Genomic DNA, 16,601 nt, shown 5'->3' with positions numbered 1-16,601 from the left:
CTCATTTGTTCCATGATGCTTGAGGTTATTTTGTGGAGCAATACTGTCCAATAGAACTTTCTGTGATGATGTAGATGATCTACATCTGCTCTGTCCAGTGCAATATTGTTCACTAGCCAAATGAGGCTGCTGAGCACTGGTAATACGGCTAATGAGAGTAAATTTTAATTAATTTAAATGTAAAGAGGTGCCTGTGTACAGTGGCTACTACGTTGGGCAGCTCAGTTCTAGAAAAGCAAGTAAAGGAATACGAGTTCAAACTCCAGCCATGATGTAAGTACTGGGCAGTCTTTCTAGTACAATGCTACAACATTCCAATTGTAAGCAAAATGCTTCCATGCCTGACTGCATTCAAAGGTACAAATGGAGATGATTTGGCCTAGGATGCCCTAGAGAGGAGAAATTTCCTAAAGTGTGGGCGTGGAAAAGTAGAATCATCACAGGTAAGAAGAGGCAAGACAACTCCTCAGGTGGACAAGATGCTAGAACCATTTAGACATGCAGAGCCTTGCTCAACAGTCCACCTCTTCACACGGAGACGCTAGCCAACTTATTTTGGCATGAAGTATGGGCGCTGCTCAAGACTGGATCTCACAGGAGGATGACTTCTGAAATTCCTGTGTGCGTCTGTCTCCCATGCCCACTTCCTTTAGCCCCTCTGCCTCCTTCCCCTCATCCTTCCTGATCCTTCATCTTGAAACTTGTGATTTTGAACACACAATGTTGAAAAGATCATGGCTATCCCATCCAAATAATGAGCAGTCAATATCCAAAAAGATTTCTTAATCCCCTCCTGTGTAAGAGGCTCTGCTCCAGGTATGTCAAGAAGAATTAATCTCTACGCTTGGAATGCCATCCTTTCATTAGTGAGATTTCATAGAAAAACTGATATTTATAGAGAGCTTACAACATGCCAAATACCACGCTAGTATTCTTACAACAAATATAATCTCATGTGTCCTTTTAAAACCCTGTGACACTGCAACTTCTGAAGCCACGCTTTACAGATGAAGAGACTGATGTCTAGTGAGTTTAAAATAGCTCACCCAAAGTAAAACATCTATTGAAATGGTTGGGTGGATTTGAACTTAGGGTGAGTAAATGCCAAAGCCTGTGCTCATAACCACTCAACTATGCTTACACCCCGTTATACTGAATGGCATTTCCCACTTGTTTGGGGACCGATGTTTGACAAAGTTAAGTCATTAAGAGTTGGGGAGATTTAGCAGAGTTCCTGAAGGACAGCAAGATATTGGTCTTCGGGGTACACCAAAGAGTGAGGGTAGTAAAATTTTCTCATCTATTCCAAAGACATGGTAGGCGGTTGAGGAAAGAGTTAGCCAGAGAGGTTGTGAGAAAACTTTGCTTTTAGCATTACCCACTGGAAGAAAACATTTTTAAAAGAGCGACGAGGTAACTGGAAGGGATAAGTGGTAAATGAGAGGCTTTTTTTGAGCGTCACAGCCCTTCTATGAAAGGTTGAGTGCTGCCAACTTACTCTACCTGGGAAGGAATGTTACATTAGGTGTGCATGTTTCAACTTACTTAGCTCATGAGAAAGCCTTGAGGAATTGCATTCAAATGCCAGCAAAATCCTCCCTGAGACAAGGGGAAATCCATATCATTATGAAATCCAATTTGAAGGGCTTTGATTAGCTATAGCGAGGGGGAACTATCCTTGCTGAGGGCACACAGAAAGAGAAAGAATTCAGTGGAATGATCGCTTGTCTAAAACTAAGTATGGGATAGAGATTAATTGCTCAAGCCCTGGATTCAGAGACTTTGATTCAAAGCCCGGCTCTGTTATTTACTAGCTAAGTAACTCTGGATAATATACTAAACTTCTTTCTGTATTCCTTGTTAGAAAAGTAGGGACAATAATAAGAATGATACTGGGACTTCCCTGGTGGCACAGTGGTTAAGAATCCGCCTGCCAATGCAGGGGACACGGGTTCAATCTCTGGTCCGGGAAGACCCCACATGCCGCGGAGCAACTAAGCCCGTGCGCCACAGCTACTGAGCCTGCACTCTAGAGCCCACAAGCCACAACTACTGAGCCCATGTGCCACAACTACTGAAGCCCACGCGCCTAGAGCCCGTGCTCCTCAACAGGAGAAGCCACTGCAATGAGAAGCTCGTGCACCACAAAGAAGAGTAGCCCCCACTCGCCACAACTAGAGAAAAGCCCGTGCGCAGCAACGGAGACCCAAAGCAGCCAAAAATAAATAAATTAAATAAATACTTTTTTTAAAAAAGAATGATCTTGCAGGTTAGTTGTGAGGATTAGATGAAATAATTCATGTAAAATTCCTTGTGCAGTGCCTGGCACATAATAAATGTTCATTAAAGGGTAGCTACTCTTAGCTTTAAAAGGTCTGTAGAGAATAGAATCCAGTATGGTTTCTGGAGCTGCACCACTTGGGTGTGAATCCCAATTCTACTGTCACATAATAAATATGTAACCTTGGACAGGTTATTTTATTTCTCTGTGCCTCAGTTTCTTCACTTACAAAGTAGAAATAAAAATAGCCCCTCCCACCTCACAACCATTAAGATGGCTATTATAAAAAACCAGAAAATAAGTATTGGCAAGGATGTGGAGAAATTGGAAATCTTGTGCTCTGATGGTGGGAATGTAAAATGGTGCAGCCTCTATGGAAGACGGAACAGTGGTTCTTTAAAATATTACACAGAGAATTACTCTATGATCCATCCGTCCTACTTCTCAATATACGCTCAAAATAATTAAAATCCAGGGCTTGAAAAGATATTTTTACAAAAAACCCATGTTCATAGCAGCAGTATTCACAGTAGCCAAAAAGTGAAAGCAACCCATATTAGCAGGCACTCAGTATATTAGCAGACACTCAGCTTTGCTGTGATGATGATGGTTATCAGTATTATTTATATTACATCTTTGTGCACTAGCCTTGTGTAATGCTGTGTAAATTAATATTCTCTTTCTGTCTCCATAGGACAAGGATAATTATCAGCCAAGAGTTAAACAGAAGATTAGTGCTTAGCCTAACCTACCTGACAGATTCTTCAGACCACTGATTTTTTTTAGTCTATGAGAAGAAAACGAATATTAATGACTTTCCATTTCTTTCTCTTATCTTCATGACCAACCATATAGCATCAATATAAAGAGGAAAGGGATGTAGGAAGATTGAACTGACGGCTTCTATTTCAGTGACAACTTTAAAAAAATTCAGGGGTCCAACTAGTCACTGAGTCCAGGAGGAAATTTGAAAACGAATGCAATATGTCACCCCATCATTAGTTAAAAGATTAAGAACAAATTCTGCGAACCATGAGGCTGGAAGAAATTGCTCACATGCTAAAACTAATAATGGTAATTTTCAAAGGCCAAACTAGTTGAACTGTCAACTTCTGGGAAACTGTGTGTTCCCAGTGACAGTAATTCCTAATGCTGAGGAGAGAAAGGAAATTAAGCGACAGGCTTGTTCAACTTTGCTAATTGCCAAGGCTGAGGCTTGTTTCTAGGTTGTGCCTGAGAACCCAGGGCACTGTGACCAAAGCCACAGATTGAGACAGCAGACTCTGGCACTGGACCTGAATATGGGTTACGTGTAGTGACAGCCCTGTGATGGAGGTGAGGAAGTGGAGGGCAGGGATAAAGTGCAAGGCCTGAGGCGTGAGACTGCCTGGTCTAAATCGTGGCTTGGCCACTGATTAGCCATGAGATCTTGGACAAATTAGTCCCCGAGACTCAGTTTCCTCACCCAAAAGTGACTAACAGCTCTTTCCCCAGAATTACTGTGATATTAGATAACACTAGATAATTGATAATTAGATAATTAGACAATAATTTTGATTACTAAAAATTATTAGACAATAAATTATATAAGGATTGATAAATACAAAATTAGATAATAAAGAAATAAGATAATACATGTAAATGTTTAATAAACATTCGTGGCCGTGGTGGTGATAATGATGGCGATGAGGCCAAAGGAGCCTGGCACCTCTCACCTCACTCCAGTTCTGTCACAAACTCTCTGGGGTATGCTGGGTAGATCACTAAACCTTACTGGACTAGAAATGATATTAGCAACTAGTAAGAGAAACTTAAAGTGCCCTACAAAATAAGTAAAGGTTTACAAAGGAAGAATACTGCTCACAGTGGCTCAGAGCCTCAGTGACCTAAGGGCTAGCCTGTCTGTGAGTTCCTTGGCCCTTTTTCATTCTGGTTGCCTCACGGTCAAAAGAGGGTTGCCATAGCCCCACACACCATGTCTGAATGCAAGTGAGAACAACGGGCGATGGATGGCGCCAGATATGTTTGCCCTCTCTCATCAGGAAAGCAACATTTACCCAGAAACCCTAGCAGAACTGTGCTTACAGCCTATTGGGCAGAACTGTGTCAAAGGCAACTTCTTGCAACAAGTAAACTTAGGAAACAACTATTTACCTGGGCACACTGCTGCTGTGAACAAACTGGGGAGATGACAGCAAGGAAGAAGGAGGAAGCAGCCTTAACTACCGTACTTACACTTGCCCTCATGTTCTCCCTTTAAAAATGGTGTGAGATGCTGGATGCTAATTTACAGGCTTTTTAAAAATTTCTTTTTTTTTTTTTTTTTTTTTTTTTTTTTTTTTTTTTTTTTTTCCGGTATGCGGGCCTCTCACTGTCGTGGCCTCTCCCGTTGCGGAGCACAGGCTCCGGACGCGCAGGCTCAGCGGCCATGGCTCACGGGCCCAGTTGCTCCGCGGCATGTGGGATCTTCCCGGACCGGGGCACGAACCCGTGACCCCTGCATCGGCAGGCGGACTCTCAACCACTGTGCCACCAGGGAAGCCCAAAAATTTCATTTTTTTAAAAATTTTATTTTATCTTTTAAAATTAAACCTTTAGCCACACTCACCAAGAAAAAAAGGGAGAAGACTCAAATCAATAAAATTAGAAATGAAAAAAGAGAAGTTACAACTGACACTGCAGAAAAACAGAGGATCATAATAGCCTGCTTCAAGCAACTATATGTCAATAAAATGGACAACCTGGAAGAAATGGACAAATTCTTACAAAAGTATAACCTTCCACGACTGAACCAGGAAGGAATAGAAAATATGAACAGACCAATCACAAGCACTGAAATTGAAACTGTGATTAAAAATCTTCCAAAAAACAAAAGTCCAAGACCAGATGGCTTCATAGGTGAGTTCTATCAAACATTTAGAGAAGAGCTAACACCCATCCTTCTCAAACTCTTCCAAAAAACTGCAGAGGGAGGAACATCCCAAATTCTTTCTATGAGGCCACCATCACCCTGATACCAAAATCAGACAAAGATACTACAAAAAAAAGAATATTACAGGCAAAAATCACTGATGAACATAGACATAAAAATCCTCAACAAAATACTAGTAAACCAAATCCAACAATACATTAAAAGCGTCATACCCCTTGATCAAGCGGGACTTATCCCAGGGGTGCAAGGATTCTTCAACATACGCAAATCAATCAGTGTGATACACCATATTAACAAACTGAAGAATAAAAACCACATGACCATCTCAATTTACAGGCTTTTTCTGTGAGAATTATGTCAGAAAGCAGTCAATAACGACACCACAGCCCTCAAATTCAGCATGCATGATGCTGAAGTTGCTATTTTGTCAGTCTTCTGGATCACGGTTGGTAGTTTATGTCATATGGGCCATATCTGACCCTTGGGCTGTTTCTGTAAGGCCACTGAGTTAAGAATGGTAAATTTCACATCTCTAAAGGGTTGCAAAAACAAGCAAGCAAGCAAACAAATGACAAGACACATATGCAACAAACATGCTAAATCACCCATGAAGCTTAAAACTATTTAATTTCTTGTCCTTTATGGAAAACTTCTATTGACTCCTTCTGGTCTGTGGACAGCCTGAGAGCACTGCTGTCATTCTCTTTATCTTAGGGTCTCTTTGACAGGGTCTGGCACATCCTAGGTGCTCAGTGAAAGTGTGATCCATGAATGCAGAAAGAGTGTCACAAATGACTGAATAAACTGTGCACCCATACACTATAAAGTGTTTTAGATTAATAAAGCGTTTCCAGTTAATCTCACTTAATCTCCATAATAACGCTGCCTATTGATGCCCATGTTTCTTCAGCTACTAAAGCCTGCCCAGGATTTGTAGCTTCAAGCATCCAGGAGGCATCCAACCTGGAACTATCTTGCTTACTTATTTCCCTTGTTTACTCTCTATGAGTGCAGCGCTCCTGTCTGTCTTATTCACTGACTACTGAATCCCCAAGTCTCAAAAAATATTTGCCCAATAAATGAGAGAATGAATTTGAGCCTTCCCACATTAGAAAATGTGGGGTGAGGGGACCTTCAAGATGGCAGAGAAGTAAGACGTGGAGATCACCTTCCTCCCACAAATATATCAAAAATACATCTACATGTGGAACAGATCCTACAGAACACATACTGAACACTGGCAGAAGACCTCAGACCTCCCAAAAGGCAAGAAACACCCCACGTACCTGGGTAGGGCAAAAGAAACAAGAAAAAACAGAGACAAAGAATAGGGACAGGACCTGCACCAGTGAGAGGGAGCCGTGAAGCAGGAAAGATTCCCACACACTAGAAGCCCCTTCGCAGGTGGAGACTGCGGGTGGCAGGAGGGGGAGCTTCGGGGCCATGGAGGAGAGCGCAGTAACAGGGTGTGGAGGGCAAAGTGGAGAGAGTCCCGCACAGAGGTCCGTGCCGACCAGCACTCACCAGCCCAAGAGGCTTGTCTGCTCACTGGCCGGGGAGGGTGGGGGCTGGGAGCTGAGGCTCGGGCTTCGGAGGTCAGATCCAAGGGAGAGGACTGGGATTGGTGGCGTGAACACAGCCTGAAGGGGCTAGTGCGCCACGGCTAGACGAGAGGGAGTCCAGGAAAAAGCCGGGACCTGACTAAGAGGCTACAGACCATTGTTTCGGGGTTCGTGAGCAGAGGCGATTCAGAGCACTGGCTAAACAAGCTCCAGAGATGGGCGCGATCCGCGGCTATCAGCGTGGACCCCAGAGACGAGCGTGAGATGCTAAGGCTGCTGCTGCAGCCACCAAGAAGCCTGTGTGCAAGTGCAGGTCACTATTCATACCTCCCTTCCCGGGAGACTATACAGCCCGCCACTGCCAGGGTCCCGTGATCCAGGGACAACTTTCACAGGAGAACACATGGCGCACCTCAGGTTGTTGCAACGTCACGCCAGGTTTGCCGCTGCAGGCTCGCCCTGCACTCCATATCCCTCCCTCCACCTGGCCTCAGTGAGCCAGAGCCCCCGAATAAGCCGCTGCTTTAAACCCCTTCTGTCTAGGCAAAGAACAGATGCCAGAGGGCAACCTACATGCAGAGGCAGGGCCAAATCCAAAGCTGAAACCAAGGAGCTGCGCGAACAAAGAAGAGAAAGGGAAATTTCTCCCAGAAGCATTAGGCGCAGCGGATTAAATCTCCACAATCAATCTGATGTATTCTGCATCTGTGCAATACCTGAAAAGACAATGAATCATCCCAAAATTCAGGCGGTAGACTGTGGGAGCAACTGTACACTTGGGGTTTGCTGTATGCAACTGACTTGTTTCTGATTTATATGCTTATCTTAGTTTAGTTCTTAGTGCGTGTTATCATTAGTGGATTTGTTTATTGGTTTGGTTGCTCTCCTTTAAAAATTTTTTATTTAATAATATTTTTTAAATTTTTTATGTTAATAACTTTATTTTATTTTTCTTCCTTTCTTTTTTTTCTCCCTTTTCTTCTGAGCCACGTGGCTGACAGGGTCTTGGTGATCTGGCCGGTGTCAGGCCTGAGCCTCTGAGATGGGGGACCTGAGTTCAGGACATTGGACCACCAGAGACCTCCGGACCCCATATAACATAATACCAAACAACTAGCAAGACAGGAACACAACCCCACCCATTAGCAGAGAGGTGGCCTAAAATCATACTAAGTTCACAGAGCCCCAAAACACACCACCAGATGCAGTCCTGCCTACCAGAAAGACAAGATCAAGATTCATCCACCAGAACACAGGCACCAGTCCCCTCCACCAGGAAGCGTACACAACCCATGGAACAAACTTTAACCACTGGGCTCAGACACCAAAAACAATGGGAACTGTGAACCTGCAGCCTGCAAAAAGGAGACCCCAAACACAGTAAGTTAAACACAATGAGAAGACAGAGAAATACACAGCAGATGAAGAAGCAAGGTAAAAACCCACCAGACCAAACAAATGAAGTGGAAAAAGGGAGTCTACCCGAAAAAGAGTTCAGAGCAATGATAGTAAAGATGATCCAAAATCTTGGAAGTAGAATGGAGAAAATACAAGAAACGTTTAACAAGGACCTAGAAGAACTAAAGAGCAAACAGACAATGATGAACAACACAATAAATGAAATTAGCATTTCTCTAGAAGGAATCAATAGCAGAATAACTGAGGCAGAAGAACGGATAAGTGACCCGGAAGATAAAATAGTGGAAATAACTACCACAGAGCAGAATAAAGAAAACAGAATGAAAAGAATTGAGGACAGTCTCAGAGACCTCTGGGACAACATTAAATGCACTAACATTCAAATTATAGGGGTCCCAGAAGAAGGAGAGAAAAAGAAAGGGACTGAGAAAATATTTGAAGAGATTATGGTTGAAAACTTCCCTATTATGGGAAACGAAATAGTCAATCAAGTCCAGGAAGCACAGAGAGTCCCATACAGGATAAATCCAAGGAGAAACACGCCAAGACACATATTAATCAAACATTAACTACAAGGAAAAAATATTAAAAGCAGCAAGGGAAAAACAACAAATAACATACAAGACAATCCCCATAAGGTTAACAGCTGTTATTTCAGCAGAAACTCAGAGCCAGCAGAGAGTGGCAGGGCATATTTAAAGTGATGAAAGGGAAAGACCTACAACCAAGATTACTCTAAACAGCAAGGATCTCATTCAGATTCGACAGAGAAATTAAAACCTTTACAGACAAGCAAAAGCTGACAGAAATCAGCACCACCAAACCAGCATTACAACAAATGCTAAAGGAACTTCTCTAGGCAGGAAACACAAGAGAAGGCAAAGACCTACAATAACAAACCCAAAACAATTAAGAAAATGGTAATAGGAACATACATATCGATAATTACTTTAAATGTAAATGGATTAAATGCTCCAAAGAAAAGACATAGACTGGCTAAATGGATACAGAAACAAAACCCATATATATGTTGTCTACAAGAGACCCACTTCAGACCGAGGGACACATGCAGACTGAAAGTGAGGGGATGGAAAAAGATATTCCATGCAAATGGAAATCAAAAGAAAGTGGAGTAGCAATTCTCATATCAGACAAAATAGACTTTAAAATAAAGACTATTACAAGAGAAAAGAAGGACAGTACATAATGATCAAGGGATGAATCCAAAAAGAAGATGTAACAATTGAAAATATTTATGCACTCAACACAGCAGCACCTCTATACATAAGGCAAATGCTAATAGCCATAAAAGGGGAAATGGACAGTAACACAATCGTAGTAGGAGGATTTTAACACCTCACTATCACCAATGCACAGATCAACCAAAATGAAAATAAATAAGGAAACACAAGGTTTAAATGATACATTCAACAGGATGGACTTAATTGATATTTATACGACATTCCATCCAAAAACAACAGAATACACTTTCTTCTCAAGTGCTCATGGAACATTCTCTAGGATAGATCATATCTTGGGTCACAAATCAAGCCTTGGTAAATTTAAGAAAATTGAAATTGCATCAAGCATCTTTTCTGTAGACAATGCTATGAGACTAGATATCAATTACAGGAAAAAACTCTAAAAATAAAAACACATGGAAGCTAAACAATACACTACTAAATATACTAGAGATCACTGAAGAAATCAAATAGGAAATCAAAAAATACCTAGAAATAAATGACAATGAAAACACAATGACCCAAAAACAATGGGATGCAGCAAAAGCAGTTCTAAGAGGGAAGTTTACAGCTATACAAGCCTACCTCAAGAAACAAAAAAATCTCATATAAACAACCTAACTTACACCTAAAGCAATTAGAGAAAGAAGAAGAACAACAACAAAAAAACCCAAAGTTAGCAGAAGGAAAGAAATCATAAAGATCAGATCAGAAATAAATGAAAAAGAAATGAAGGAAATGATAGCAAAGATCAATAAAATTAAAAGCTGGTTCTTTGGGAACATAAACAAAATTGAGGAACCATTAGCCAGACTCATCAAGAAAATATGGGAGAAGACTTAAATCCACAGAACTAGAAATGAAAAAGGAGAAGTAACAACTGACACTGCAGAAATACAAAGGATCATGACAGATTACTACAAGCAACTATATGTCAATAAAATGGACAATCTGGAAGAAATGGACAAGTTCTTAGAAAAGCACAACACTCTGAGACTGAACCAGGAAGAAATAGAAAATATGAACAGACCAATCACAAGCACTGAAATGGAAACTGTGATTTAAACTCTTCCAACAAACAAAAGTCCAGTACCAGATGGCTTCACAAGTGAATTCAATCAAACATTTAGAGAGGAGCTAACACCTATCCTTCTCAAACTCCTCCAAAAGATATCAGAGGGAGGAACACTTCCAAACTCATTCTACAAGGCCACCATCACCCTGACACCAAAACCAGATGAAGATGTTACAAAATAAGAAAACTATAGGCCAATATCACTGATGAACACAGATGCAAAAATCCTCAACAAAATACTAGCAAACAGACTTAAGCAGCACATTCAAAGGATCATACACCATGAACAAGTGGGGTTTATCCCAGAAATGCAAGGATTCTTCAATATGTGCAAATCAATCAATGTGATACACCATATTAACAAACTGAATGATTAAAACCATATGATCATCTCAGTAGATGCAGAAAAAGCTTTCAACAAAATTCAACACCCATTTATGATAAAAACTCTCCAGAAAGTAGGCATAGAGGGAACCTACCTCAACATAATAAAGGCCATATACGACAAAACCACAGCCAACATCATTCTCAATGGTGAAAAAGTGAAACCATGTCCACTATGATCAGGAACAAGACAGGGTTGTCCACTCTCACCACTATTATTCAACATAATTTTGGAAGTTTTAGCCACAGCAATCAGAGAAGAAAAAGAAATAAAAGGAATCCAAACTGGAAAAGAAGTAAAACTGTCACTGTTTGCAGATGACATGATATTATACATAGAGCATCCTAAGGATGCTTCCAGAAAACTACTAGAGCTAATCAATGAATTTGGTAAAGTAGCAGGATACAAAATTAACACACAGAAATCTCTTGTATTCTTATACACTAATGATGAACTATCTGAAAGAGAAATTAAGGCAACACACCCATTTACCATTGTAAAAATAAAAAGAGTAAAATACCTAGGAATAAACCTACCTCTAAGGAGAAAAAAAAGACCTGTATGCAGAAAAGTATAAGACACTGACGAAAGAAATTAAAGCTGATACAAACAGATGGAGAATATACCATGATCTTGGGTTGGAAGAATCAACACTGTTGAAAATGACTATACTACTCAAAGCAATCTACAGATTCAGTGCAATCTCTATCGAACTACCAATGGCATTTTTCACAGAACTAAAACAAAAAATTTCACAATTTGTATGGAAACACACAAGACCCGAAAAGCCAAAGCAACCTTGAGGAAGAAAAACGGAGCTGGAGGAATCAGGCTCCCTGACTTCAGACTATACTGCAAAACTACAGTAATCAGGATAGTATGGTACTGGCACAAAAACAGAAGTATAGATCAATGGAACAGGATTGAAAGCCCAGATATAAACTGATGCACATATTGTTACCTTATCTTTGATAAAGGAGGCAAGAATATACAATGGAGAAAAGACTGCCTCTTCAATAAGTGTTTCTAGGAAAACTGGACAGCTACATGTAAAAGTATGAAATTAGAACACTCCTTAACACCATGCACAAAAATAAACTCAAAATGGATTAAAGACCTAAATGTAAGGCCAGACACTATCAAACTCTTAGAGGAAAACATAGGCAGAACACTCTATGACATAAATCACAGCAAGATCCTCTTTGACCCACCTCCTAGAGAAATGGAAATAAAAACAAAAATAAACAAATGGGACCTAATGAGACTTAAAAGCTTTTGCACAACAAAGGAAACCATAAACTAGATGAAAAGACAACCCTCGAATGGGAGAAAATATTTGTAAACGAAGCAACTGACAAAGGATTAATCTCCAAAATACACAAGCAGCTCATGCAGCTCAACATCAAAAAAACAACCCAATCCAAAAATAGGCAGAAGACCTAAATAGACATTTCTCCAAAGAAGATATACAGATTGCCGACAAACACATGAAAGAATGCTCAACATCACTAATCATTAGAGAAATGCAAATCAAAACTACAATGAGGTATCACCTCACACCAGTCAGAATGGCCATCATCAAAAAATCTACAAACAATAAATGCTGGGGAGGGTGTGGAAAAAGGGAACACTCTTGCACTGTTGGTGGGAATGTAAATTGATCCAGCCACTATGGAGAACAGTATGGAGGTTCTTTAAAAAACTAAAAATAGAAGTACGATACAACCCAGCAGTCCCACTACTGGACATATACCCTGAGAAAATTATTATTCAAAAAGGAGTCATGATTGACATATATATATACTAGTATGTATAAAATGGATAACTAATAAGAACCTGTTGTATAAAATAAATAAAATTATATCCATTAAAAAAAAAGTCATGTACCACAATGTTCATTGCAGTTCTTGTTACAATAGCCAGGACATGGAGGCAACCTAAGTGTCCATCGACAGATGAATGGATAAAGAAGATGTGGCACATATGTACAATGGAATACTACTCAGCTATAAAAAGAAATGAAATTATTTGTAGTGAGGTGGATGGACCTAGAGACTATCGTACAGAGTGAAGTAAATCAGAAAGAGAAAAACAACTACTGTATGCTAACGCATATATACGGAATTAAAAAAGAGAAAAAGTTCTGAAGAACCTAGGGGCAGGACAGGAATAAACACACAGACGTAGAGAATGGACTTGAGGACATGAGGAGGGGGAAGGGTAAGCTAGGACGAAGTGAGAGAGCGGCATGGACATATATACACTACCAAACGTAAAACAGATAGCTAGTGGGAAGCAGCCGCATAGCACAGGGAGATCAGCTCGGTGCTCTGCAACCACCTAGAGGGGTGGGATAGGGAGGGTGGGAGAGAGACGCAAGAGGGAGGAGATATGGGGATATACGTATATGTATAGCTGATTATCTTTGTTATACAGCAGAAACTAACACACTATTGTAAAGCAATTATACTCCAATAAAGATGTTAAAAAAAAAAAAGAAAATGTGGGGTCATGTTTTAACATGTAGGTCATGCTCTTTGTCCTCACTGTGTCAGGGACTGGTGTGAACTCTGTTTACCTGGTTTGTTTTCCTAAGGAAAGAATTATTCCTCATATTCATTGTACTTCATGGGCTCATTCAGCTCTGAATTCACATTCATGACTCAGGTCACTGGGAACTCTCCCATATTCTTATGGGAAATATACCTGTGTGCATAAGAGCTCTGTTCTCACTACATATACAGCAGTTTCCAATTTTTTCTTTACATCCTCCAAGACTCCTCTCACATAAATGCCAGCTAGTTAATTCACGAACTCACTCATCATCAAGCAACGTTTGGGCCTCCTCTGCATCAGGCAAGGTGCAGGGTTTCATTGTTCCTGATCTAGAAAGATGCACAACCTAGATGGGGGACAGGTGACAGGCAACTCAGTTCCAAGTGGTTCTACATATACAGACTATGAGGTGACATTTTGAGGTTGAGTTTTGTTTGTGTGTTTCTTTTGAATGGTACCGTGTGTAAGGATGTGGTATCCACAGGGAGCCAGTTCTTTACTCAAGAAGCTGATTATGTTAAGAGAATTGGTTAACAAACCAACCATCACCTCTTAGGAGTGTCAACCACAGGGCAATTTATTGCTTTGCTAATTGGCTTTGTCTTCCCGGTTAGACACCCGCTAGGTCTTGGTATCTAAGCTTAGGCAATGGAGATGGGAAGAGGGCAATATTCGCTCTCAGAGTTATCTGAGCCCTAGTCTGTACACACAAGTAACAGCATCATTAAACTCATGTGGTTTAACATGGGTGATGTTCTTCAATTTTTAAAATAAACTTCTTGAGATAATGTAGATTTACAGAAAAGCTGCAAAGACAGTAAAGAGAATTCTGTAATCCTTTACCCAATTTCTTCTAATGTTATCATGTGACACATTTGTCAAAACTAGGAAATTAACATTAGTGCACTACTATTAACGACACTTCAGATTGTCTTCAGATTTCACCAGTTTTCCTACTAATGTCTTTTTTTTTCCATTCCAGAACTAAATATTGTACTTAATGTCATTCATTTTGGGGATAAAGAACTGTAGGTAGCAGTGCTTTTTTCTTTTAAGTCTATAAATACATGAGGTTACCTTTTGAAACTGCTTTGTTGCTATATAAATTCATATAAAAAAGTAGTAAGATATAGCCACTAATTAAAAATTTGCTTAATTTGAACGTATGCTTGTCAAAATAATTCACCATATTTAACATAGAGACTGACAAAGACAGACATATTATTGAGAAGAATTAAAAGCACAAACTTCTTTGGTAATAATCAGTAAAGAAGTTGAAGCATATGCAAATAAAATATTCCAGCAAAGGGTAGTGTTTGCCTCATAAAATATGCGTCTAAAATACAACAAGTACCCTATGGAGACTACTGTTAAGTGATAAACATTTATTCAGAAAAAAACTCTTCTGACTCTGATGCATGAAACTCTCTGTTCTGTAAATTCCCCAACATTATATATAATTAGGATTGCCTGTAAAAACATCTCCCACCTAACAGTCTGAGATTTTTCTCTCCTAGTTTTACCCAATAAATAATGTTTAAGGGCACACCAGAGAGATACTGACAGATTTGTGATGTCTGTATGGTGTCTCTCTACTGAATTATATTTAAATGTACTAAACCTATGTGGCCACGTCACCTCCCTACGCCTCAGCTACTTTATAACTGAAAGCTGCTCCTTCATGGAAAGGAAGTTCCCCTTACCTTGCACACATTCCAGAAGTTTAATGACTTTCAAACAAGCTGAAACAGGTTTCCATCCTGTACTTGGCCCTAAGATTCGCATGGGATTAACATGGAATATTTGAAACTATGAGAAGAGATGCATTTGGTATTTGTAAAGATGTTAGACATCATGTATTCATGCTTTGACTTTAGCCATAAAGTAGCCTGAGTCTATTCAGTGTTTATCAAAGTCTGTTTCTCAAGAATAGAGAGTAGAGTGGAGGGCTGAGAATATGGGTGCTGGAATCAGGCAATGTTTTAAGTCTGAGCTCGGCCACTAGCTGTGTGGCCATGAACCAAATAACTTAACTTTTCCGAACCTCAGTTTACCACTCTGTGAAATGAGGATAGTAATAACGACCTCCTACGGCTACTGGGGGAATCGGTTGATGTTTAAAGCCTGTAGCACAGTGCCAGGAATGCACTTATCATTCCACAAATGTTACCTGCTATTATTATTATTAGCCTGTAGTATGTTAATAGGTCTTCCTAGAGAAAAGTCTGGGAAGCAGTGGGTTTCAAAGAGTTAGAAATGGTTCTTTAGCGCAATATGTCTCGCGGTACAGTATGGGGGATTACCCAAACATTTAATCAACACATCTGTTTTCTATAAGCTAGTTGTATTCGTTTTCTGTTGCTGCTATAATAAGTTACACAAACTTAGTGTCTCAAAACAACACAAATTTTTTCTCCTACAGTTCTGGAAGTCAGAGTCTGTAATGAGTCTTACTAGTCTTACTAGTCTTACATTATCAAGGTGTTTGTGATGTTTCGTTCCTTCTGGCAGCCCTAGGGGAAAATCTTCCCCTTCCAACCTCTACACGCTGCTGCATTCCTCCTCGGCTCACCGTCTCTTTCTCCATCTACAGTGCCAGCAGCACAACGTCTTCAAATCCCTCTCTCCTTCTCTCCCACCTCTGCTTTCCTTGTCATATTTCCTCCTCAGATTTTGACCCTCTGGCCCTCCTTTAATAAGGACCCTTGTGGTTAGATTAAGTCCATGCGGGAGAGTCCAGATCCCTCCACGGCAAGATCTTTGAGGTCAAAAAAGTCTCGCTTGCCATGAAAAGTAACATATTTCCAGGTGCTGGGGATTAGGATGTGGACATTTTTGTAAGACCATTATTCTGTCTACCATACCTGAACTAAGAGGTCTAGGGGTCCTGAGGAAATAATTATGAAAAACAGGGGGCTACATTGTTCAACAATTTAGGGGATGGGAAGCAGGACAGGAAGAGTAAAAAAAGAATATAACTGAGACATTTCATTGACACTTAACTTTAAACTAAGATGGATGGTATTCGAGTCAGGGTCCCAAAAGACAATGGATAACACAACAGGGGGTTATGAGTCAAGGAAGTAAAAATAAAGTGACTTAAAGGTGTGTGCCAGGGAGAGGGGAACCACCGGAAGAGTCCCAATCTTT

This window comes from Kogia breviceps, chromosome 10 (genome assembly GCF_026419965.1).
Source record: "Kogia breviceps isolate mKogBre1 chromosome 10, mKogBre1 haplotype 1, whole genome shotgun sequence".
Taxonomy (NCBI): Eukaryota; Metazoa; Chordata; class Mammalia; order Artiodactyla; family Physeteridae; genus Kogia; species Kogia breviceps.
Note: the sequence above shows the minus strand (reverse complement) of the source record.